General features: G+C 50.6%; 1 protein-coding gene across 3 annotated transcripts in view; it reads right to left on the minus strand.

The window, feature by feature from the left end:
- The window catches only part of Vav2 (vav guanine nucleotide exchange factor 2), a 176305-nt gene that overhangs the window by 97724 nt on the left and 50983 nt on the right, over positions 1 to 27598 (minus strand). The gene's annotated exons all lie outside the window — the stretch shown is intronic.

Consider the following 27598-nt stretch of genomic DNA (forward strand, 5'->3'; position numbering starts at 1 on the left):
AACTGTATCAAAGTTGTACACAGCTCCAAACAGTTTTCAAATGGAAAGGCACCTGCGTGTCCTCCTCACTCTGTGCTGTTGGTGTGACAAGGCATTTGAAGATGTTTCGGGCATTTTGTTTGCAACCCGTAAGGTAGTGTTAACTCTATGGTCAGTTATTGGCTAGAAATCCTGAGTTGTCAACTGTACATATCTATAGTTTGTAAAGAGAACAAAACAACCCAGACAGATTCTTGATGCTCCTTGTTTGGCTTGGAGGCTGTGAGGGAAGATGCCTTTTGGAGGGGGCCGTAGCTCAGGGCGTGCACTGTGAGGCTGGCATCCATTTAGCTTCAGGTTGTCTTGTTTTTGTATATAGTGGCATAGCATTCTGTTGACATTCTTAGCTGTGGAAAGTGGGGAGGGGTCAGCTGGCATGAGAAGTGTTTGGATTTTTTCTCTAGCTAAATGCTGTAGATTTTCAGCTGTTTTTAAACTGTAGCAAAGCAAAGAACTACTGCATCACTGAAAGTTAAGAACCCTCTGCAGCTAAATGCAACTTGCAACATTCTGTTATTTTTTTGTATGTTTAGAATGCTGAAATGTTTTTGAAGCTAAATAAATAGTATCAGATTTTTAAAAAATCTCTTTCCTGGGGCTGAAGGTGTGGCTCAGTGGGTAGAATGCCCTGAGCATTCATAAGGCCCTCTTTTGAATTCCAAGAACACCATCAGGTAGGGCATGGTAGCCACATCTGTCATCCCAGTACTTGGGAGGTGGATCATAAAGTCTCTCTCAGTCATCCTGACTATATTCCCAGTTCAAGGCCAGTCTGAAATACATGAGACCCTGTGACGATGATGATGATAGTGATGATGATGTGATGATGATGATGATGATGATGATGATGATGATGATAAGGATGGATGACGACGACGACGATGATGATGATAAAAATGAAGAGGAGAAGGTAGTAGGACAACTATCCTGAAAAAGAAGAGCCTGTCAATTCCCCCACATTGAGGTGGGGAAGCAAGGCTATCATAGCCCCACGTAGTGGTGATAGGATCAGGTTCAGAGAGAAGAGCGGTCACCTTGTGGCCACAATCTGAGCTCTGGCCTGGCCTGAGCAAAGGAAACAAAGAGACCAAAAAGTATCACACACTACTCCCCTAGGTGCCCAGACCAGTGTTAGCCGTGCCTGTGCCTGAGTCTTGGGAGTGCAAATCCCAAAGCTCTCTTTGCCGGCATGATGGTGTAAGTCAGGCCCAAGAAAATGAGGAGGATCCTGGGTCCCACTCCTCAGAGCACCTACAGTCATTGCTCAGCCTATTGAGATATGGTGTGGGAGACGCCCACTTCCAGAACAGCCCCAAAGAGCGCACCATGTTAAGTACTGCTGGTGACCAGGCCATTGGTGAGTGCTTCAGCATGGCGCCCAGTTCCTTTACAGCTGGAGCTCAGACAGCTCTGCAGTGGGACCAGGCTGTTCCACGTCACAACGCAAGTACAGAGCAAAGCTCTCTCAGTCTGCAGCATCCCGGCAGCAGGATTTCCCAGCTACTACAGAGCAGATGCAACAGAAATCTTGCAGATGGGGGTTCACCCTGAGAGCAAATGGCTCCTAGGCTCAGGCACTAGTAGATGGGACAAAGTGGCAGTGACCACTGCAGACATAACCCACTCGTGTTCAGGAGGTGCCAAGAGGTCCCCAAAGACACACCCTGAGATCCTCGTCATCACTGGGAACATAGAGAAAACCAAATGAACTAGGAGGAAACAGAGGTCAAGATGACACACAACTGCCAGTGGTTACACAAGGTGGAGGGTGGCAATGTTCCCTCTCTTCCCGCCCCAGCAGCCCCCCATCTCCTCAGCATCTAAGGGACTTCAACTCTACAGCTGTCCAGAATAAGCCTCCAAATTTTTGCAAGAGGGAAGGAACAGAAGGGAAGGCTTTTAGGGAACCACCTCCCCACTATGCAAAGACAAGAGCATCCCCAAAGCCCCTCCGAGAGCAAAGGAAGCTAAGGGCTAGTCCAGCAGGTGAGCAGCAGTCTGTCAGGGCTTAGAGTCATAGAGCTGCACTAGTAATACAGACAGGGAAGGGTGCTGGGAGCCAATCCTAGAGGGGACACCCAGAGCAGGCACCCAATGCAGGAGAGGTCAGCTAGCCCCAGTCTCAGGTTTGACTCAGATGCAGGCAGCACAGATGTTCAGCCCAAGTGGCTGAACTCTTCTACAGTCAGAGTTCACACCTGGGAGACAGGACACCTGTGGGAACCTCCATAAAAGAGAAATAATAGACAAGAGGCCTGGACTCAACATCTGGCATGAAGAGAGGCAGTAGGCAAGGTACAGCCAGCGATAGCCTGTGGGGTAAATGTGGAGCAGCCCTGCCTGTCATTCCTCCCTACACAGGAAGAACAATGGTACCAGCTATTATAGAAGCCAACTGTGCTCAGTGAAATAAGCCAGACACAAAGGAACAAAAGGCATGTGACTCCATTCACACAAGGTGCCTGGAAGTCAAAGTAGGGTAGCAGATGTCAGGGGTTGGGGGAGGAGAGGAGTGTCTCTCAGGGACAGCTTTAATTTTGAAGAAAAGAACTGCAAGCGGGGATAGGAGGGCAGCTCAGCGAGTAAAGTATTTGCTGTGCACATGTAAGAACCAAGAAAAATGTAGAGCTCAATAAAAATCAATAAAAAAGAATTATATATTAAAAAAAAAGACCAGAGTTCAGATCCCCAGAATCTATGTAAATGTCAGATGGAAGAGGTGACCTTCTGTAACCTCACAATTGGTCGGCCAAAACAACCAAATCTGCAAGCTGTGAGTTCAAGTGAGAGCCCCTGCCTCAATGGAGAAGGTGAAGCATGAGCAGGGGAAACAAGAGACTATCAACTTCTGATGTCTGATGTGCACATATGCAGATGCACAAATGCACACATGCAAACAAGCACACACACAGGCACACACACCTCACATGCAAAAAAAAAAAAGTAGGAGTAGAGGAAATGGATGGTGATGGTGACCACACAGATGGCACTGGACTTCAGTCACAAACACTGAAATGGTGCATTTATCATGTGTGCTTTGTCATTAAGAAAAAAGAAAGAAAAGAAAGAAAAAGCTTAGGGAGCCGAAAAGATAACTCAGTGGATAACCATTAAATATCAGGCCTCATAAACCTAACAACCCCAGAATTCACATTAAAACCAGACATAGGAGCTGGAGAGATGGTTCAGTCATTAAGAGCACCGGCTGTTCTTTCAGAGGCCCCAGTTCAAATCCCAGCACCTACAACTGTCTGTAACTACAGTCCCAGGGGATCTGATGCTCTCTCTGGCCTCCGCAGGTACTGCACACACATGGTGCACAGATATACATGCAGACCAAATACCCATAGACATATAAATAAAAACGGAGAAGAGGAGAAAAGGGAACGCAATGGTTGGAGCAAGCAGCATCTGTAATCCAGAGCACCTGTGAGAAATGGGAGACGGAGGCAAGAAAATAGCCAGACGCTTACGGACCAGTTATCCTGCCTGCCTTACACCGCAGCAAAAAAGACTGTCTCAGACAAGGAGGGTCAGAGGATGTCCTCCGATTTCCACATGTGCATCATGGCATGTGCACATACACCAGCACATAAATATACACCACACACACCCTCCTCTCTCCGTCTTCCCACCACCACACACCCCACAAACTGCTGCACTGAGATGCTGACCCTGTAACTCCCAAGGTGCCAGGCCATATAAAACAAAGTCCTAGGATCCCTCTTACTGCCAGCACCTAGTCAGGGCTTGGACCCATTTCCCTGCAGCACAAATCCAGGTCACCCCCTAAGCAGTTTCCATAGAAACCACTGCTGAGCAGACAAATCCATCTCAGCTGCAGCTCCTGTTCAGGGACTGCCTTTCCCAGAGTTGGCACCTGTGTGCCACAGCCTTATCACAGGTATGTATAGGTATCAGAGCCATGTAACAGCTGGGTTAGACTCAACTGGCACCTGAATAAGTGGTTTCCTACAAAAGGGACGTCCCCAGGCTGACTTCAAAATACTTGATGTTTAGCCCCAAACCCTGAGTGGGATGGGAGGGCTTCTTGTAAGGAACAATATTAATGGAGCACACACACTCGCTTTCCCCACCACAATAACAAAAGTGGCGCAGCTTCCAATTTAAGAAGGGGGGCCTCGCAGGTCATTAATTATTCTAACAGGGGACACTGAGCAGCAGTGGCATGCACCAGCCACAGGATTCTCTCTGCAGACAATACACAGAGGTCACACTGGTGCTGGATCTCAGGGACCAGGGGTGTCAAACGCAGCAAGGAATCTGAGGTAGGACAAGAGCAAGAGAGAAAACCCAGGCCCTGAGTTACACAGGCTCTCGGCTTGCTGCTACTATCTGCCCTCAATTTGGAAGGCCGTGCATCCTGGAAGATCACACTGAAAATTACGGAGATGACTGTGAAGCCTGGTAGGGATGCTGCAGGGTCCCAAGTCAAGCCATCCCACGTCGCTTCGCTTGAGCTCCTTGTCCAGGAAATTACAGAAAACAACAGTGCTGTTCTTAGAGAGGCCTAAACAGGCCTTCAGGCTCTGAGGAGAAAACACACACACACACAATGGCTGCTGATGGCACAGAAGCCAGCTTCCAGGTGATGGGGACGTTACTTTCCCTTTTAAGAGGCATTCTGGGCAGGTCCCGGCTGCAGGCTGATACCCACTCGCCGAAGAGTGAGACTTGGGGAGGCAGAATAGCTTCCTGTGAAGCAGAGGTCAGAGACAGCCCCTAGCTGGGATTCACACAGCCTCTGTAATCTGAATACACAAATAATGCCAGCCAGCACCTGCCTCTGCAAATGCTGGGCATGTCACAAACTCTTAGGTTGCCCCTGGGGCATCACGCTTGCCTGTGTGACATCTCATTATTTCTTCTTTTCTTCTCTGCCCTGTTAAACATAACTGGCTTTCCTGGCTAGGAGCTGTATTAACATAGTGGTTATTAATATCATTACAATGCCCAGGACTCACTGCCTCCATGCAGAGCTCCAGGGTTGAGTTGGAGGATTAAGTGTTTCCCATGAATAATGCATGGCCCAAAGTCCTGGGATGCCCCACAGATCATCGCCCCTGAGAAGGGCTTATCAACAACGCTGGGTACAAATCAGGAAGCTGAAGTACCAGGGAACAATAAGGACAACTTCAAGGGACTGGCACAGGCCTGGCATGCACGTCCTGTGGGCTCGACAGGTGGGTCGTACCAGTCTGGTGTGTCCACAGTACACAGGCTGGATAGACCTTGACACTCTTCCGCCCCCAGACTTCCTGCCTGGTGACAGGAGTGGGCAACTACAGCTACCCAGAGGTGGCCCAACAGTAATACCGACCTTGCCCCCTGAGCTCATCCTATAAAGGGACTAAGTCACACAGAAGCCAAAGAAAGGTAAAAGGAACCACGCGCTCACCTGTACTGTGTCCTCCGGGACAGACTGCCCGTTCCAAGCTGTTCTCACTCATGAGGGTGGAGGGAACTGGGGGTAATGAAAAGGAGTTGCTTGGTATCATCGCTCAGCGACACCAAGGGGCCCAATTAACAGTGTGGGGTACAAGTCAGGAGACTCCAGTTCCAGGGAACAATAATGGTGACTTCAAGAGTCTGGTCCAGGCCTGAGCAGGCAGGTGGGTTATACACTGGCATATCCACAGTACACAGGCTAGATCAACCTCAGTTCTCTTCATAGTGAAACTTAATACAAGGCAGCATGGGGCTTGGGAGGAGGCCAGAGTGCTGGAAAGGATGGAAGGTGAGGGTAAAAAGTGGTAGGGAGAAGACAGGAAGAGGATGAAAGAGAAGGGGAGAAGGGAAGGGGGGGAGGTAGAATGGAGATGAGATGGAGAAGGGGTGGAGGAGAGAACAGAGGGGAAATGAAGGAAAAATCAAATAGGAGGCAAAGGAGGGACAGAGGAGGAGTGGAGGAAGATGGAGGAGATGAAAGAGGGACATGAAGAGATAGAAAGTGTGGAGGCGGGATGAAGGGGATGGAGGAGGAGTGAGAAAGGATGGAAGAAGAGGAGGAGATGATGGAGCAAGGAAGGAAGAAATGGAATGGCAGCCTCTTTATTGTATGTGGGGCTGGGATGAAGCTGCCCAGGCCAGACTTCACTGTGAATCTCCAGGCTGGCTAGACACATCTCTGTTTATTTGGAAATGTGGTACAGGCTGACATCTATAAACACACAGGATAAACAACACTAGGTTTCCCAAGGTCGCTCTGCAGGCTATGATGCCTCCTGAACCTCCTCATCATCCATGTTCTATTCCCAGACCCTTGTCAGCCCGGTCGATGGGAACCAGGGACAGTCACGCTGGGTGCCCACAGGGCTTCCATGCCGACACACCAATAACATATGGGCAGATGTGTACCTCTGAGGGGAACAGGCATCCTTACGGAACAGGGCTGCAGGAGGAAGAGGGTGGGAGAGCAGAGGCGCTCCACGCCCACAGCTGGAGAGAGGTCAAGAGCAGATATTCTCTCAATCTCCAGGAGAAGCCAGCTAGGACAAGTTGCCCAGCTTCCAGAACACCGAGAGAAGCCTGGTTTGCAGTTCTTTGATTTACAGAACGGCACTAGGGCTGTACCGCGGTGCCCAGTGCTGAGCTTCCGGAAGAAGGACTCCAGTCAGGCCTTACTGCGAACAGCTTCGATCCTTGGGGGCACCCCCTGAGAGAACAGAAGGGCAGGTGCTTCCTCTAGATGCTTTGGAAGCATAAAAAGGCTGAGAACAATCACAAATCTTTCCTCTCTGAATCTCGTTGCATCTCCTACACCAATAAAAGCAACGATCAATGCCTCAATTTTCCAAGTTCATGTCCTCAGGGGGCTTATGAAATTCAAAGCAGGAAGCACCAAGAATCACTCCCCATCGACTCCCACAGAACTCGATTAGTGCCCACAGCACGAGCAGCAGACGCTCAGGAAAGTGATGGGAACGAACACCGCACCCCAGAGCTGCCTTCCCAGGATTCAGGGTTCTCCACACAGCAGGCATTCCGCTCCGCAGGGCAGGTAACAAATCCCAGACCACCTGCCTGCCCGGTTCTTCCCAAGGATCCCTGAGACCTGGCTTTGGTTGTGGCAACTCCAAGTATATGCCAGGCACAGCCTCATCCCTGGGGTCAGCATTGAACTCTCAAGGGGCTTCCTGCAGGGGGAACAAGTTCACTGCCACTTCCAGGGGAGGGTACAGACAGGGTCTTTCAGTCAGGCAGCTACACAGGGTTTAAGACCACAAGGCCACTGGATACCCATCTTGCCTGGGTTCCATCTTCCCTCTACTCTGTGCCCCTTGTTAGTGAAGTTGCAGCATTCACCGCTGGGGAAAAATGAATGAATGAATGGCTCAAGAGGCATAGCTCCTAAGAGTCCAAATACGGAGGGGGTGGAGAGACCGCTCTTGTCTCAGGCTGCCAGAAATCTCTACTCTGACAGAATGTTGTTTCTACCTCAGCTTGGCTGTGACTGGGTCAGACAGGGTGTGAAACCATGGTAACACAGCCAGTGCTCTAGAACATAGTATTCCAGAAACGAGAAGCGGGGGACAGGTGGCAGCCACACAGACAGGAGACTCCTCTCGGTGACAGGGCTCTGAAACAGCTGCCATTTGCAACTTCAGCCACTAAGTCCTGAGCCTAAGTCACAGGGCCTAGGACACTGCGGGGACCCCCACCTCCCCAGACTCCACAACAATAGGCAGACCCCAGGAGCCGCAGAATGAAGACCCTCGGCTACCATTCATAAGCAAGAACAAGGCCACTTAGTTCCACCCCCAGGTCCTATCACGTCTGTCCAAGATGTCTGTCTGGTCTCCTGAGCTTTGAGCATGACCCCAAAGTCCCTGGGGTTGAAATCTAGTCCCCAGGGCATCCATGATGGAAATGAATGCCCTTTTCAGGGAGTCCAGCCCTTTCCTGACTTTCCTTCCCACATCTGCCAGGCAACACCAGAGGTAGAACACAGGCAGCCACAGCCGTAGATGCCCCAGCCTCGGCTCACAGACACCTTCAACCCCACAGGCTGTGATGACAGGAAAGAGAATGAGAGACCTACTCTCCTACACTTGCTTCACGACAGCCAACACAGAATCAGTGGGAAGAGACACCACCCAGAGCCAGTGCCCACCTGGCACACACACACACACACACACACAGAGCACAGAAATGCAAACCCGGGGGCTAGGATGCTCTGTGGTTAGGGTTTGGTATTGCTCTCAAGGATGAGGATTCTGTTCCCAGCACCCATGTTGAGCACTCACAACTGAATATAACTCTAACTCCAGAGGATCCGGTACCCTTTTCAGACTTGTGGTATACACACACACACACACACACACACACACACACACAATTTTAACTTTTTAAAAAATGGAATAAAAGACCATGACTCAGAAAAAAAATGACATAAAAGTAAATCCAGCAGCCCGCCAGTGGTGGTGCACACCTTTGATCCCAGCACACAGGAGGCAGAAGCAGGCAGATCTCTGTGAGTTTGAGACCAGTCTGGTCTACAGAGGGAGTTCCAGAACAGTCAGAGCTGTTACAAAGAGAAACCCTGCCTCCAAAAACAAAACAAAAAATCCCCAGGCCAGCCACTCCAACCCTGTTTCCTCTGAGAGCAGCCACCTTCCCTGTGGCTGATGAAGATCTGCTGTGTATTCTTGGCCGTAGACGCCAGTCGCCACCCATCCACCACCCATCACTGCTATGAATTTTGAGATCTGAGCCATGAGAAGGGCTCAGCACACTGCAGTCTTGCCTGCTGCCCTTGGTGGCCTGGGGAGAAGGATCCACCCAGCAGGTGCAGCAAAGTCAGGAATCAGCTGTTTCTCTAGCGCTCACACTAGGCACACCCACACTGGAGAGCTACTCTGAGCTGATTTAGGGAGCTGGAAGGCCTTGCCAGAATCAAACCTGATTTACGGAGCCCGGGGGGGAAGCTGGCATTTCCCAGACCCCAGCACCGTCCCTATAAATCACTTTGCTCTCCACTCAGTGGACACAATGGCTTTGTAAATAAATGCCAGGGCGGACGAGCTGGGAACAGTCAGACTGAGACAAAGAGAACAGCAGTCTTCAGGCGGCAGCAGAGGCTCCAACTGGCACATCGGGTCTGGGGGACAACAAGGGCCCACACCAGCCACAGAGAGAGCTTGAAATGCAGAAGGTAGACAGGGAGGAAGGGAGCAAGGGTCCATAAACCATCATGATAGCAGGGAGAGCATCCCCAAAATAGAAGGCTCAGGCCTGAGTCAAGCCAAGCTGAAGCCCCCAGGCAAGGCAAGTATTCATCCTGTCCTTGCCCAGTGGGAGCTCAGGACCACTCACTGCTTGACCTATGCAGACCTCGTGGATGGTAACCTCGTACTCCATCCAGACCCACAGGGTCCACCCAACCAATCCTGGCCCTTCACAACACCATCTGAGATTGGAGAATGTATATTAGTCCTTAGTCTAACACCTGCTTCCTTAGAACAGGAAGCTTCTGCTCTGGGTCCCCACAGTGCCCAGCCTCTCTCCTGCCTCAGTAGGATGCATTCGATGGCTGTGTAGTCTAACCAAATGCTGGGGCTCAGAAATCCAGAAAGAAGAGACTCAAGATTGATCCCATTCCCAGCCTACAGCCTCTGGAGCCTGGTGATCACAGGTAAGGACGCTTTCTGAAAGGGACCTGCTATGTGTGTGTAGGGGTAGGGGGCTTACCTTTACAAGAAATTCTTCCTTGGGGAGTTAAACAACACCTAGCCCCTCTTCATAAGGTCCTAATGACAATGCAAGGTAAGACTCCACCCGACAGAACTCAATGGAACCTTACAAAACATAGGTGGCCCCAAAGCAGCCACACTGGGAAGTCTTCACCCAGCAAAACAAAGCAGACGGAGTTTCCTAAGCCTCCTCCAGCCTACACACTCTGGCACCTCCGCCCTAGGCCATGTGCACAAATGGCTGGGAGGGGGGGCTGGAACCTTAGATGGGGGTCCAGTGACCCTCGTGGCCCCCTCATTCCATGAGGGGTGTGGGCAGTCCCCAGACCCAACGGCGACAAACACTTTCAAGGATGTGGTTGAGCCAATGAAGATGGCAGCAGTTTGGCCCAGAGAATCATTCTCCAATACCATCTTTGGTGAGGGGTGGCGAGAAACAGACCATAACTCGGAGAGCATAGATTGACTAGGGCACAAACTGATTGATCCATCAACTGAGGATGAGGGCGTGGGCGCCTGGGGTGCAGAAAGTTCTGTCCCAAGCTGTTTTTACCTTTTCACATCAGCCGCCAGGATGCACATAAGAAACTGTGGCCGAGCACAGCACCAAGAGCCTCTGGTCCATGATACGGGTTTATCTCTTCCTTCGATTGCCATCTTCTGGTCAAGGGTGGCTGTCACTGACATGACACCTGTGCTGTGGTATGCTGCCCTCAGAGCATAATGCCTGTTACCGCCCACCTTCATCAGGGCAGCCGTAACCATCCATAAGAGACGCTCGCTGGGGATGCTGGCATTCCCTCTATGAGAGGTTGGGAGGGTCATCAAGCCTTCGCCTGAGATTCCAGCCACTCCCCCCTGCACCTCCCTCCCAGCTGCCTGTATTTCTGCCCTGTCTCATGTGGTCTCAGGAGGTGCTATAGCCTGGAAGGTTAACTGGAAAGAGGGCTCCATCTATGTAGCTGCAGGCAAACTGTCATCCATGCTGGCGTAAAAGCTTTCTAATGAAGCCGCTTTTGAGGTACCCACAGTAAGGAGACCCTTACTCATGCTCTCTAAGTAAGCACAATAAACTCACTGGCTCCCCAGATTCCAACCTGAGTGAACCCTTTCCTTTGGTCTATAGTTGACGCTCGATTTGGGTGAACAAACACTTGATTTATAATTCAGAGCCTAGCTTCTAGATCTCAGAAACAAATCCTCCCACCAGGTAAGGGAAGGAATGTGGAAACGATGAGGGCACAGGCAGTGTGATCAGCGCCAAAGGTCAGCTCAGAAGAAATTTGCTTTCCACTGCCAGACTGCAACATTTGGCCCCCAAATAGCATCATGCAGAGAATGGAGCTGCCAAGCTCGTGCTGAGCCCACTTGACAAACTGGCTCCTCGGTATGTACAACAGGGGCACCAGAACCACACCGGGCATTTAGGTCCCGCTTGAGTTCGGGGGCTGCTCACAAGGCTGGTCCTGAGCCTGAGTCCTCCCGCTGACTGTGAGAGGCTCCGTTCTTCCATGTACTCTTCTGCAGGAACTGAGACTAAATGAGCTGGTATCGGCCTGCCGCCACAGTAACACCGGAGTCCACACACAGGACTGCCTTAATGTGGGGCCTCAGTGTACCCTAGTGTACTCAGTCTGCTCTTTGGCTCAGAGCCAGGATCCTTGAAGGTTAGTGAGGTCAGAGGGCATGCCCGTGGCCCAAGCCATGCCTGCACTGCCTTCCTTCCGGCTGGAGCTGCCTAGGGTGAGCTGGGCAAAAAACAAGGCTTGCAGCGTACAGGCTTGAAGATGCACCCGGCCCACTCCACTATCGTGACTCTGAAGCGCCAAACACATACCAACTTAAATTTCCTGAGCTCACTACCAGGAATGGACTTACAGGTTCACCCAGCTTCCCCCAGTCCTCTGCTCCAGGGACCCAGCTGGTGGCCTCTCACTCCCACTGTCCCCTTCATCATTATAGTAGCACTGAAATTCTATCAGAGCTGTAAGAAGCCAGGTGACACTGACCTGGCCAATAAAGAGGAAGATTCTTCTGCTTCCCTCCTACCCCAACCTACCCTAGCGCCTAGAATGAAGGGGTGATGGTTGGGGTTCTTGTAGGCATTTTAATTTTTTTATTTTTTTAAAGATTTATTTACTTATTATGTATACAACATTCCTTCCATGTATGCTTGCATGCCAGAAGAGGGCGCCAGATCTCATTATAGATGGCTGTGAGCCACCATATGGTTGCTGGGAATTGAACTCAGGACCTCTGGAACAGCAATCAGTGTTCTTAACCTCTGAGCCATCTCTCCAGACCCTTGTAGGCATTTTAACCATATTCCCAGGGGTGGGAGTCAGTGCTGAAGAGGAAGAACAAAGGATAGGAAGCCTCTACTCTCTGACGAGACCTGCCCCAGACTGGCAATAAAAGAGAAAATTATTAATTAGCCCCGTGGATTTTGACTGCTGTGTTACAACAGTGGACCCACCAGAAGTTCAGGCTCTCCACACCAAGCCTGTGCTGGGGTCTCCCCCTCTAGACCTGCACAGACCCCACTTTCCAGGCAGGGTCAGGGTTTACTGAGTCACCTGCCCAAAATCACACAGCTAGACGATGGAGGCCAGCAGCGGGCTCCGGCATGTCTGATGTGCAAGCCTCCAGGAGTACTGGAAGTGGGTGCCCCTGTCAGTAGAGTGGGCAGTCAAGAGAGTTCGTGTGTCTGTGTGTCCCCAGACCACTGCAGAGAGAATGATCAGGAGCGAGGCTGTAGCAGGGAGAACCATGGTCACCTGTCCAGCTAAGCCTTTGGCAAGGTCAAATAGGCCAGTGATAGACAGGCTGGACACAGACCTTCCCTGGAACACAAACTGCTCTATGACATCCCCAAGGTTTTGTGGGATTTGTTTTGAGGTATGTAGATCAGGCTAGCCTTGAACTCACAGATATCCACTAGTCTCAGCCTTCTAAAGATTTACTTTTATTTAACTGTGTGTGTGTGTGTGTGTGTGTGTGTGTGTGTATGTCTATGTCTGTGTAAAGATACATACACACATGAGTGCAGCTGTCCACAGAGTCCAACAGAGCACATCAAATTCCCCTGGAGCTGGAGTTACACATGACTGTATGTGGAATAATCCTTTATGTGAATATATGTCACTGTGATTGGTTTAATAAAGAGGCTGACTGACAAATAGCTGAACAGGATAAAGTTAGGCGGGAGAGCCAACCTGAGAATGATGGGAGGAAGAAGGGCAGAGTCAGAGGAGTTGCCAGCCAGATGCAGAACAAGTTGGACACACAAAATGAGACAGAGGTAAAAAGCCATGTGGCAGAATGTAGATTAATAGAAATGGATTAATTTAAGTTGTAAGAGCTAGTTTGTAATGAGCCTGAGCTATCAGCTGAGCGTTTATAATTAATACTAAGCCTCTGTGTTGGTTATTTGAGAAATGGTGGACGGGACAGAAACATCCAACTACAATTGTGAGCCACCCGGCTTTGGTGCTGGGAACCAAACTTGGGGAAAAGAGTACACACTCTGGCTACCTCTCCAGCAAGATTTATTTTCATTTTTATTTATGTCTGTGTATTTGCGTGAAGTATGCCACATGTCCCTAGACAACCTAAATGCCCCTTGACCGAAGAATGGATAAGGAAAATGTGGTACATTTACACAATGGAGTACTACACAGCCTGATAATTTGAACTCAATCCCCAAGACCCACACAACAGAAGAAGAGAAAACCCACTTAATTGACCTCTACATGTATGTGCGCTCTCTCTCGCTCTCTCTCTCTCTCTCTCTCTCTCTCTCTCTCTCTCTCTCACACACACACACACACACACACACTAATTATAGCGAAAGCAATAATAATAAGTCTTGATAACACAAGCTGAAGTTCAGCAGTTCAGAGCACCTGCTACTCTTGCAGAGGACATGGGTCAGTTCCCAGAATCCACATGGTGGCTCACAACTCGATGTAACTTTAGTTCCAGAGGATCCAATGCTCTCCTCTGAACTCTGTGAGCACCTCCATGGTTGCAGTGCACATGTACACACTCCGGCACGAACACACAAAACTCCATGGTTGCAGTGCACTGTACACACTCCAGCGTGAACACACAAACCTCCATGGTTGCAGTGCACATGTACACACTCCGGCGCGAACACACAAAACTCCATGGTTGCAGTGCACTGTACACACTCCAGAACAAACACACAAAACTCCATGGTTGCAGTGCACTGTACACACTCCAGCATAAACACACAAAACTCCATGGTTGCAGTGCACTGTACACACTCCGGAACAAACACACAAAACTCAGTGGTTGCAGTGCACTGTACACACTCCAGAACGAACACACAAAACTCCATGGTTGCAGTGCACTGTACACACTCCAGAACGAACACACAAAACTCCGTGGTTGCAGTGCACTGTACACACTCCGGAACAAACACACAAAACTCCATGGTTGCAGTGCACATGTACACACTCCAGCACAAACACACAAAACTCCGTGGTTGCAGTGCACTGTACACACTCCAGCACAAACACACAAAACTCCGTGGTTGCAGTGCACTGTACACACTCCAGCACAAACACACAAAACTCCGTGGTTGCAGTGCACTGTACACACTCCGGAACAAACACACAAAACTCCATGGTTGCAGTGCACTGCACACACTCCGGCGCGAACACACAAAACTCCATGGTTGCAGTGCACTGTACACACTCCAGCGTGAACACACAAAACTCCATGGTTGCAGTGCACTGTACACACTCCAGCGTGAACACACAAAACTCCATGGTTGCAGTGCACTGTACACACTCCGGCACAAACACACAAAACTCCGTGGTTGCAGTGCACATGTACACACTCCGGCACAAACACACAAAACTCCGTGGTTGCAGTGCACTGTACACACTCCAGCTTAAACACACAAAACTCCATGGTTGCAGTGCACTGTACACACTCCAGCGCAAACACACAAAACTCCATGGTTGCAGTGCACTGTACACACTCCGGCACAAACACACAAAACTCCATGGTTGCAGTGCACTGTACACACTCCGGCACAAACACACAAAACTCCATGGTTGCAGTGCACTGTACACACTCCAGCGCAAACACACAAAACTCCGTGGTTGCAGTGCACTGTACACACTCCAGCGTGAACACACAAAACTCCGTGGTTGCAGTGCACTGCACACACTCCAGCGTGAACACACAAAACTCCGTGGTTGCAGTGCACTGTACACACTCCGGCACAAACACACAAAACTCCATGGATGCAGTGCACTGTACACACTCCGGCGCGAACACACAAAACTCCATGGTTGCAGTGCACATGTACACACTCCAGCACAAACACACAAAACTCCATGGTTGCAGTGCACTGCACACACTCCAGCATAAACACACAAAACTCCATGGTTGCAGTGCACTGTACACACTCCGGCACAAACACACAAAACTCCATGGTTGCAGTGCACTGTACACACTCCGGCACAAACACACAAAACTCCGTGGTTGCAGTGCACTGTACACACTGCAGCGTGAACACACAAAACTCCGTGGTTGCAGTGCACTGTACACACTCCAGCGCGAACACACAAAACTCCATGGTTGCAGTGCACTGTACACACTCCGGAACAAACACAAAACTCCATGATTGCAGTGCACTGTACACACTCCGGCACAAACACACAAAACTCCATGGTTGCAGTGCACTGTACACACTCCGGCACAAACACACAAAACTCCATGGTTGCAGTGCACTGTACACACTCCGGCGCGAACACACAAAACTCCATGGTTGCAGTGCACTGTACACACTCCGGCGCGAACACACAAAACTCCATGGTTGCAGTGCACTGTACACACTCCAGCGTGAACACACAAAACTCCGTGGTTGCAGTGCACTGTACACACTCCAGCGCGAACACACAAAACTCCATGGTTGCAGTGCACTGCACACACTCCAGCGTGAACACACAAAACTCCGTGGTTGCAGTGCACTGTACACACTCCGGAACAAACACACAAAACTCCATGGTTGCAGTGCACTGTACACACTCCGGAACAAACACACAAAACTCCATGGTTGCAGTGCACTGTACACACTCCGGCGCGAACACACAAAACTCCATGGTTGCAGTGCACATGTACACACTCCAGCACAAACACACAAAACTCCATGGTTGCAGTGCACTGTACACACTCCAGCACAAACACACAAAACTCCATGGTTGCAGTGCACATGTACACACTCCAGCACAAACACACAAAACTCCATGGTTGCAGTGCACTGTACACACTCCAGCGCGAACACACAAAACTCCATGGTTGCAGTGCACTGTACACACTCCAGCACAAACACACAAAACTCCATGGTTGCAGTGCACTGTACACACTCCAGAACGAACACACAAAACTCCGTGGTTGCAGTGCACTGTACACACTCCGGAACAAACACACAAAACTCCGTGGTTGCAGTGCACTGTACACACTCCAGCGTGAACACACAAAACTCCATGGTTGCAGTGCACTGTACACACTCCAGCGCGAACACACAAAACTCCGTGGTTGCAGTGCACTGTACACACTCCGGAACAAACACACAAAACTCCGTGGTTGCAGTGCACTGTACACACTCCGGCGCGAACACACAAAACTCCATGGTTGCAGTGCACTGTACACACTCCAGCGCGAACACACAAAACTCCGTGGTTGCAGTGCACTGTACACACTCCGGCGTGAACACACAAAACTCCATGGTTGCAGTGCACTGTACACACTCCGGCACAAACACACAAAACTCCATGGTTGCAGTGCACATGTACACACTCCAGCGTGAACACACAAAACTCCATGGTTGCAGTGCACTGTACACACTCCAGCGTGAACACACAAAACTCCATGGTTGCAGTGCACATGTACACACTCCAGCGCGAACACACAAAACTCCATGGTTGCAGTGCACATGTACACACTCCAGCGCGAACACACAAAACTCCATGGTTGCAGTGCACATGTACACACTCCAGCGTGAACACACAAAACTCCATGGTTGCAGTGCACTGTACACACTCCGGCACAAACACATAAACTTTAAAAAAACGCAGGCTGAGGTGGGTGTGGCAGTCCACCCCTAGAATTACAGCACTTGAGAAATAGAACCAAGTAGGACTCAAGATCATCCTCACTTACATGAGTTCAAGGTCAGCCTGGGCTACATGAGACCCCATTTCACAAAATTAATAAGAATAATAGTTTTAAGATATATGCCGATTTTTTAAAGTTAGATTTCTGCTTAAACTTTGTTTAATTTTAATTTTTATATTATGTATGGACATTTTTGCCTGCATATATGTCTGTGCACCATGTGTATGCCTAACGTCTATGGAGACAAAACGTGGATGTTGAGAGACCAGGCAGTGGTGGCTCACACCCTTAATCCCAGCACTTGGGAGACAGAGGCAGGCAGATCTCTGTGAATTTGAGCCCAGCCTGGTCTACAGAGTGAGTTCCAGGAGAGCCAGGACTGTTTCACAGATAAAGCCCGTCTCAGTAAAAAAAAAAAAAAAAAGTGGATGTTGGATCCTCTGGAACTGGAGTTACAGATGGTTGCAAGCCACCAAACCCACGTCCTCTGTAAGAGCAGCAAGTGCCCTTAACCACTGAACCATCTCTCCAGCTCCTGAATTTTTTTAAAGGTGTTTGAGTAGAGCACCTCATAGGCTACTCCACACAATGAAGCGAGGCCACTGACACATTGAGACAGACAACCTATACTTGCTTAGTGGATCCTTAAAGCCCGGCAAAGAGCAGAGAACTCAGAAACGTTACAATCGCCAAAGCAGATGCAGGGAAAGTTGGGGTCACTGTCTACCCACCCATGCAGAAGTGCCCTATGCAGATGCAGGGAAAGTCGGGGTCACTGTCTACCCACCCATGCAGAAGTGCCCTATGCAGATGCAGGGAAAGTCGGGGTCACTGTCTACCCACCCATGCAGAAGTGCTCTATGCAGATGTGCAGAAAGTCGGGGGTCACTGTCTACCCACACATGCAGAAGTGCCCTATGCAGATGCACGGAAAGTCGGGGTCACTGTCTACCCACCCATGCAGAAGTGCTCTATGCAGATGTGCAGAAAGTCGGGGTCACTGTCTACCCACACATGCAGAAGTGCCCTATGCAGATGCGCGGAAAGTCGGGGTCACTGTCTACCCACACATGCAGAAGTGCCCTATGCAGATGCGCGGAAAGTCGGGGTCACTGTCTACCCACACATGCAGAAGTGCTCTATGCAGATGCGCGGAAAGTCGGGGTCACTGTCTACCCACACATGCAGAAGTGCCCTATGCAGATGCGCTTTCCTGCACCACACTAGCAGAGGCAGGAGGATCTCTGTGAGTTCAAGGCCAGCCTGGTCTACATGGCAAGATCCAGGGCAGCCAGGGCTACATAGTTAGACCCGGAAAAATCAAGTTCCCCAAAGCAAGAAAATCCCTGAAAGACTTGGCAAACTATGCGTCAGCATTGTGAATACAGATGAAATACTCGGCACAGCAAACTGGCAAAGATAATGCTGACATTTTAAAACAGTGGGAAAGGAACTCAAAAATCAGTAAAGTGCTTGCCTTGCAAGCACAAGGACCTGACGTCGATCCCCAGAACCCACGAGAGAAAAAATGTTAGGTGTGTTAGAATATATATACTTGTGGTTCAACAATGGGGTGGACAAGAAGATCCCCGGGCCTCAGTGGCCAGCTGGCCAGCCTAGCTAAATCAGTGACCTCCAAGGCAATGAGACCCTGTCTCAAAGGAGGTAGGCACTTAGGATTGTCCTCTGGCCTCCACACAGCAGACACCCGCTTGCCCATGACATACATACACATGCACTGAGATAAAAAAGAGCCAGGGGACTAGAGAGATGGTTTGGGGTGCAACACTTGCCCTGCAAGCATGAAGACTGTAGTTCAGATCCCTGGGAAGTGTGCAAATGCCAGGTGGTTGGCAAGCCTGCAATCCTCGTCTTCAAAGGCAGAGATGGGATCCCCAGATCAGGGTGGTTAGTGAAACTGGTCATACTGCTGAGTTCTGGGTTTGACTGAGACTCTGCTTCAGTGAGCAAGGCAAAAAGGTTATCAAGAATAACCCCCTACTATCAACCTCAGGCCTACACACACACACACACACACACACTCTCTCTCTCTCTCTCTCTCTCTCTCTCTCTCTCTCTCTCTCTCTCTCTCTCACACACACACACACACACAAATAACTAGAAAGCAAAGGGAGGATGAACAAGAATAGACTTCTTGTAGGATAGAGCATGCCTCAGGGATGGACTCTGGGCAGGGTGTGTAAGGGCTGCAGGCCTGCCTCCAGTCTGACAAAGACCTGCCGATTTCCTCCAGGCCTGGCTCATTTCTAGAAGGCTGCCTGGGAAATGCTCCCATGACCCCACCTACGCTGACAGGTTCAAATTGCCTGCCATCTGTGAGTCTGGGGTCAGGAGGCCACATCACCTGGGGTTCAAGATCACACAGGTGATTTGACAGAAATGAGACCCAAGATTGAACTACTGCATCACAGGTCTCCTGACCTCCCTGTGTGTGACTGTCTGCACCTTCCAGGCAGAAGGTAACTCCGCTGCTCCCTCAGGCAGACGGTTAGTTCTTCAGAGGCTCCAGGACTCCTCTGACATGAAGGGTGATGAGACAGAAGCAGCACAGCTTTAAAGTACCTTTCATCCTTGTGACATGTGACTTCCCCGGAGGCCAGCTTTCCACCCAACTTATGCAGCCTCCTTATTTTTGCCCCAAGGGAATTTGATTGGACTTCGGGAATTTCAATATTTGAGACTGGACCTTTCTGTTTCAGTAAGGTGCCCCCACCATACCCACAGATCCAGCACACTTCATGTCTACTGGTAACACCTTACATACAGTATATAATGGTATTGCTCTATAAGGTCCCACGGCCTCGGTCAGGCCTATGGGATTTGGGGCTGGGTTTTTCCCACCAAGAATCTAAGCATCCAGTGATCCACTTCCCTACCCCAGCAGCCTCCCTGCCTCCCATAACCCTCTCTGATGATGGTACAGGGAAAAGCACATCTATAAACAGCCATGTAGCCCAGCATGGTAGCACAAGCTGGTCAACACAGCACCTCAGAGGCTGAGGAGGAGTCCAAGCTCAAGTCTAGCTTGAGCTACATAAAAAGACCCATCTCAAAAACAAACAAACCCATCAAAGCAGGGACCTTTACTCATCACCCCAGGGGTCCCCTCCCTGGCTATGCACAGAACATTCTCTAAGCTCTTACAAGGGCAGCCTAGAGCCTCAAACTTCTTAGACCCAGAAAATTCGGAGTTTCACCTAGGTGTGTGGGTGAACTTGCAGAACTAGATGCCACCTAGGTGCTACAGTTGGGGTCTGAAACACACAAAGGAAGGACGCACAAGGGAGGGGACACATAGGTGGACCTGATGTCACTCAGGTTCCAGACTAGCCTGAACCACAGCAAGCTATCAGATGCTCCCTCAGAAAAGCTGAAGGTATATCAAACTTAAGATGGCAAGACAGCACTGGAGGTGGCGTGGTATGGGAGAGCTGGCCCCACCCCTTGCCAGCTCCGCCGAGGTCCAGATCTAAGGTTTTGAGTTGGCTTTCTTTTTTGTTGTTAGTGTTTGTTTGTTTTGTTTAATTTTTTTCTGTTTTCTTTTGGGGGTAGGTTACAAACATGGGAGTGGATATGAAAGGACTGAGAAATAAGTGGGATTTGGGTGCATAATGTGAAATTCCCAAAGAATCAATTTTTAAAAATAGTATGTTAAAAAAAGAAGAAGAAGAGACAGGCTGACATCAGGGCTGAGTCCAGTGCCTATGATTCTGTCACATCAGGTGACTCCCAGAAGCTGGAGAACACAGAAGATGGCCAGGATGGAAGACACTGCCCGTTCTACAACTTAACGCTCCAAGACTCCTCATCAACATTCCGCTGAGGCAGGGCCTGGCCTAGAACTGCATTCATGTACAGGGCCAGAGAAGAGTAAGGTCAGGCTTTGACTACACTGCAAGACCTGTCCCGCTGGGAGCAGAGAATGGCAGAGTCTCCTCTTCAGTGTCCACCAGTTAGCAGGGAGGGGACCAAGAGGCATGGAGGTCAGATGCATCCCCTTTGGGGCCAACAGCAGAATGGCTGGCGGGTACTGGGGTCCAGTTCTGATCTAGCCTTCTATTTCTGTGTTGGAAGTATAGACTAGTCCCCCTCAAACAAAGTCCCTGAGGTGACCATGGCACTTCGTTCATTAGAACACAACTAGTCTTCAGGGGCCAGTCTACAGGAGCATTCTAGCATTGCCTGGCTTCCAGCTTTGTAGAGACTGGCTGAAGTACAAGGCACAGTCTGCAGCTCTGCCCTGAGTCAAACACCCGCAGGAGCAGGAAATGCTGTTACAGGAAGTGATCCTGTGAACAAGGACAGCACACACTTCCCCGAAAGCAAGGGTGAGTACTGGAATATACATAGCCCCAGGTTATCACAGCCTGAGTCTGCGGCTGGAGAATCCTCAACATACCGTGGTCCCCAACACAAGGCCCAAACACATCTAGCAGACACCCCCAGCACCCACTAGAGTCAGAGCCAGGATCTGAGGGGATGTTAGCAAAAGGTCCCCCTCCTGATCTGTACCATCAGTGACTACAAGGACACCAGCCTGGCCCTATGCATGATGTGGTCTCTGTACAATTCCTATGGAGCTGGGATACCAGAGAACATCCCACACTGTTGAGCTACTTCCTGCCAGATAAGCCAGGCTCTGAGTGAACAGGGGTCCCCATTGTCTTAGTTTGGGTTTTTATTGCTGTGAAGAGACACCATGACCATGGTAACTCTTATAAAGACAACATTTAATTGGGGTGGTTTGCTTACAGTTTCAGAGGTCCAGTCCATTATCATCACGGTGGCATGCAGGCTGACGTGATACTGGGGTAGCTGAGAGTCCTACATCTCACAGGCAACAGGAAGTCAACTGACTGTCACTCTGAGGGAAGCTTGAACAAGAGACTTCAAAGCCTGACCCCACAGACAAACTTCACCCAACAAGGCAGACCTCCTAATAGTGCCACTCCCTTTGGGGGCCATTTTCTTTCAAACCACCACATCCATGAAAGGCATTGACACATCACTGGACATGCCGGTAGCTTCCTCTAGACTCTCAGTCCAGGGGAAACAGTCAATCAAAAGTCACCCAGTGGACTTACCTCCCCATGCACAAGTGAACAGTACCCACATCACTTCCCAAGGGCACATGTGAGGTCAGGCCCCCTGTCACCTCCCTGCAGCACGGGTGAACAGTACTCCTTACATCACCCTCCCTGGTGACTATGTGAGAACAGGACCTCACGTCATTTCCCCAGAGCACACACGGACAACCACATCCTTGTCACCTCCTATGCCTTCTCCCTGGGGCACCCCTGGGCACCAGAGCTCCCCATCACCTGCCTGAGCACCCAGAGGACTGAGGCCCCACATCATAACCTAAGTACCGGTAAGAACCACGCCTGTCATCTCCCTGGGATACACTGAGCCTTAGAGTTCCACATCACCTCCTTGGGGGACACATGAGGACCAAGTCCCGCATCACCTCCCTGGTGGACACGTGAGGACCAGATCCCGCATCATCTCCCTGGGGGAACACGTGAGGACCAGCACTATGGAGCCAGGCACTGCGTACTCCTCAGATCTGTTTGTTGTGCCCAGAGTGTGACCAGCAAATAGCAGCTATGTTCCAGAAAGAACGTGTCCCCTAGCTACAGCTTAGGGAAGGAAAGAAAGCATGCCTTTAACAACTTCTAGAAACTTCCCTATGGAGCCTCGCTCACCCGCCCTCCCTTTTCTCTCTTTTTTCCTTCACACACCCATGGGGCCATGCTGGACACTGATCCGTTTGTCAAAGAAGTGAAAAAAATGAGAAAAACCCTTGCTCACGGGGACAGCCATCGTGTGAGCAGAGCAGCAATAAGCCAGTCGACAAGTAAGATCCCCTCAGAGCAAGCACTCTAGACTCGAGGATGGAGAAGGAGTGGTCTCACAGGGTGGATGGCCAGGGAGACCTGAAGGAGGATGGAGAGACACCCCGCAGCTCCCTGGGCCAAGAACAATCTAGAAAGTGCAGTCGGTATTAGCAAAAGCCCTAAGGTGGAGCCACCAGGCCAGCCAAGCTGTACCAGGGCAGCAGTGGCCAGAGTTGAGGACTAGGCAGGGCAGCATCATTGGGGACCGGCCTTCTGTGTAAGAGAGACTTGACCTGCATCTCAGACTTTAAAGGCTGTGGTTAGGTGTACCAATGCTCAGTCCCCAGATTCCAATGTTAATGAAGTTTGCCACTGGGACTTTGAAAAAAAGACTAGGAATTAGATGAGGTCACCAGGGAGGGAAGGCCACAGTGACTTGATCAGCTTCATAAAGAGACCTAAGCCGGCACACCTCTGTCTCCCAGGCGACAGCCTCTCCCATAAGAAGCACTGGCAGGGTCTGAGAGATGCTAAGCAATCCCTTGTTCCAACAGAGCCTTTTTCTTTTTCTTGCGCCACCACCACCCGGCCAGAGACTAACTCCTAAGTGAAGGTACAGCTCTCTAAGGTAGACTGTCAAGCTGAATATTTCATATGACCTGCCAAAGGGCTGGGAGCTCCCCATGAGAAAAACAGAACACTGTTTTGTTCTGTTTTTTTTTTTTCCTGCTAGAAGGGCTTTTGATGTTTACAGGAAATGGAACTGTCGCTTTATCAGTTTTAAGTTGCAAAGACACATAATCTCCAAGGGACTGTTAGCAACTTGAAAACAACATGCTTGTCCCTCTCAATGTGCCAACAGAGTAGTAAGAGACCATATCCATGCCTATAGACTCAGCCCAGGCTGGGATTCTGTGTCTTCTCTGAGTCCCCTCCCCATGCCCCATCACGTGAATGCCACCTCCTCTTTGCTTATGAAAAGAAGCTTGGCTCAGGAGAGGAGCAATCTGCCCCAGCAGGGCAGCTGGTTACAGAAGAAGCCAGGATGGGGAAGGAATGCATACAACCGCATGAAAACGCGGGATGCCATCTGCACCCATCCACGGCTCCCAAGCTCACTTCGGCAACACGGGGACTTGCAGTGCCCAGTTCCAGCTCCAGGCTAGCCCCTGGTCACCATATCCGCCACTCTCACTTCTCCTTCCCAGACTTGCTCGAAGGGCATCAGCAATCTCTCATTTCCCCGCTTCACCAATTCCATTTCCAAAACGATGGGGACTCAACACCATTAAACATGATTTAATTTGCTTTCCCCTAATGACTGGCCCACGGTACTAGGACGTCTCTCCTTTCCCACTTGAAAGGCCTTCGAAGGGGGTGATTTCCTCCCAACAAATTAATATGGAAGCCATTAGGACAACGAAGGGGAATCGTCCTTGGCTTCTAGCCCCTCTTACACGGAGGCAGACCGTAGTCCCAGCTAGAGGAGAAAACGACAGAGAACACAGACAGGTGGTGGGCCTCTGGGGCTCCTTCTGTGCAGGCCCAGTTGCTACTACAGCTCCTACTAACACCAGGAACATCCCGGAGCCTAGGTCAGAGCCTTCACAGGAGTGTTAACCCTCCGAGGCATGTGAATGAGAGCTGGCAGCAGAATGACAAGTTCCTGAGCCTATGGGGACAACGGCAGTCCTCACCTGTGCCGGCCGTGGTTCTACGTCACTCCTCTCATGCTCCCAAGGCTGGCATCCTTGTTACTGCCATTACAGACAGGAAACCAGGCTGGCAAACCAGGCTGCATGGAACACGCTCCCAATCCCAGCATTTGGGGGGCTGAAGCAGGGGTCCGTGAGTTCAAGGACAGCCGCAGTCTCAAATACCACTGGGCTACATGAAACCTTACCACAAACATAGGCAGCAACGGGATTGGACAACTGGCTTAGCAGTTAAGAGCACTTGCTGTTCTTGCAGAGGACCTGAGTTCTATTCCCAATTCCCAACCACCTGTAACTCCAGCTCTAGAAAATCTGTCACCCTCTACTAGCTTCCTAGACACCTGCGCGCATACAGACATGCACATGAATAAAAAATAATAAAATAAATCTAGGGGGGTGGGGGAAAACAGTGAAGGTTTTCCCAGCGAGTTCATGCCCAAGGTCACATGTTTAACACACACGCATCCTTAAATCCTGTTCTCGGGCCCGAGATCCACAGTCCCCAAAGGACAGGGATGTCTGCTGTATCTTCAGGTAACTTGTCAACGCTGCACGCTCTCCACGGCCCTCCAGGCCAGACTGGCTCATAACAAGCTTTCAATCCATCCATGGCCTCCCCGTGAACCATCCTCACAGCCATGTCACTGTGTTTCCACACTCCTACTGTTCACTGAAGGGTCAAACCCTGGCTGTGTGCTGTTCTGGAATCTTCCAAGGGCCCAACACCAGAACATCCCCAAACTTCATTTTCAGAACACTGTGTTGGACAAGACTAAAGGGAAGCCATGGGCTGACTGGAACTCACCTCTGTCCGGGGTCTAGCTGATGTGGGAATCACACCAAGGGCTAATGGTTTTGTGGGATTTGCTGGGCCTGTCACCGTCCATCCCTGGCTACCCAAGAGGAAGGGCTCCAGAAATCCAGGCACATTGAGCCAGGCTGTCCCCGGTGGTCAGGGAAACTACCAATTTCCTCTCTTCTGAGCTATGAAATGAGTTATAAGCCCAGTGAGGGAAGATACCAGGACTAGGACTCTCCTTGAATATTTTGCCTGTGTTAGGAGGGAGTGAGAGACTCGGACATCTTTGCGGCCAGCTAAATCAGTGAGGAATGCAGGTTGGAAGCAGAGAAAGAATCAGAAGGACAGGGTGTGTCAGGTGAGCAAACCAAAGAAACTCAGACAGACACACACTACGACCTGGATCCCAGGGCAGGCAAGGAGACGCCTCTCCCACCTGTCAGCTAGCCCTCTGCTCAGAGACCAGTAATCCTGCAGCCTCACACTGCATAAACCAGGCCAGCGTTCCACTGCCCCTGCCCAGCCCAGATGTGCCAACACTCCCTTTGCCAAGCCCTAAGTCAGCAGGCCAAAGGCCTGTTTAGCCCTAACCCCAAGCAGAACAGGGGCTGGCAGGTACTCATCAGACCAGGATGGGCCAAGATGTCTAGCAGCTCCATAGATAAGAAACAACAGGGAAGGCCTGGAGGGAGCTGTCAGTGCAAGCTAGGCAGAGCCTGGTTTTATCTCCCCAGCTAGGGCTGCCTGAGGACAAACCTCAGGGCACAGACCAGTCTAGAGGGCTGGCTCAGCCTCCAGCCCACAGCAGGCCACCAAGCAGGCCTGGCGCCCCACTGCCCAGTACTGGCTGGCAGATCCCTAAGGGCTGTCTCACCGCTCTGGCACCTGACCTGCATCCCGCCACAAACTGAACTGATCGGCCATCTTCTCAGGAGGTAGCACTAGGCTGCCTGTGGAGCTAGGCTACAGAGGCAATCAATGACACAGAGACTCTGGTCACTAGATAAGGGTGCCCAGCCAGCCAGCCTGCCAGCCGCACAGAGATCTATGCAGATACCTATGCAGATAGTCAGCCCTTTCGGAAGTCTCCCAACTTCACCCTGCTGCAAACACAAAGGCCCAGCTGGGCTACGGATCATAGTCCCATGCTTGCAGCTCCCTCTGCAGCGCCAGCCACAAAACAAGCACCAGCCGCACAGGCGGCCACTGGTGAAAATGAAAGGAGCTGATATAAGGGTCCCTGAGGGTTCCAGGGGCTCCCCATGCCCTAATCACACCCACTGCAAAGTCTAACTTGTGAGCACCCTTCCTGGCTGGCCTCAAGGGCCCTCTGTGTGAGGCGGGGGTCAGAAACTCTAATTAAAGATAAAGCTCATAATTAACCTTTGATTAATTAAAAAGCAAGAAAACTAATTATTTAACAATGTCATTGGCTTAATATGTGTCATCTTTGGAAATGTACAGCCCCAAGAGGAGAAAGTGGGGGGCTTCTAAAAGGATCCCTGGAGAGGACAAAGCTAGGGATACAACTCAGCAGGTCTCCCCAACCTCTGCCCTTATGTGGGCATGAAAAAAACCTAGATAGCCGAGCACTAGGGTCTAAGACAGCAGGGACCTGGGAGGGCTGTCTCCTCACTACCCATCCTCTCTGGAGGACTCCATCAGGGATGGGTAGATGAATGGATGGATGGTTCTGCAGATTTGCCCTCAGGTCGCAAGACCAGGTCTCTGGTCACAAGCAAACCTATCAAACACCTGAGGGCTATATAGCCATCCCAGAGCTCAGGCCCTTCTTACTATGAGATAACACTGAGTAAGGAGAGCCTCGGTCTGTGGGATCAGGTGGGGAGCCAAGAGGGAACACTCTATATCCACTTGCACCTCTAAGAAGAAATGGGAACCCACACACTTCAATACAGTCTCACAGGGTGCAAGAGCTGGCATCAATAAGAATGTCACTGATACCACAGGCATGGCCTCCCCTTCCAGAGATGACTCTGGAGGACTACCGTGGCTAAGAGGCCAAGCAGAGCCTATAACAGTCACAGGTCACCCATGGCTAAGGATGGTTCCTGCAGCCAACATGAGCAAGGGTGGTGCCAACCTCCCTGCCCAGAGTTTTCGCATGAGTGAATTGCCCAGTTCAGCCATGTTCATACAGCCACTGAGCCATACCAACCACCCTCCTTAAGAAGCAGCCCTGTTTTGAGACACTCGGCAGCTCCTTTCCAACAGGCCAGCATCCTTCAGCATCCTGGGGTTCCAGTACCAAGTAGCCCTACCACATCCCCACAAACACCTCCAGCTGCCCCCACTAAG

This window comes from Microtus pennsylvanicus, chromosome 9, assembly GCF_037038515.1.
Source record: "Microtus pennsylvanicus isolate mMicPen1 chromosome 9, mMicPen1.hap1, whole genome shotgun sequence".
NCBI lineage: Eukaryota > Metazoa > Chordata > Mammalia > Rodentia > Cricetidae > Microtus > Microtus pennsylvanicus.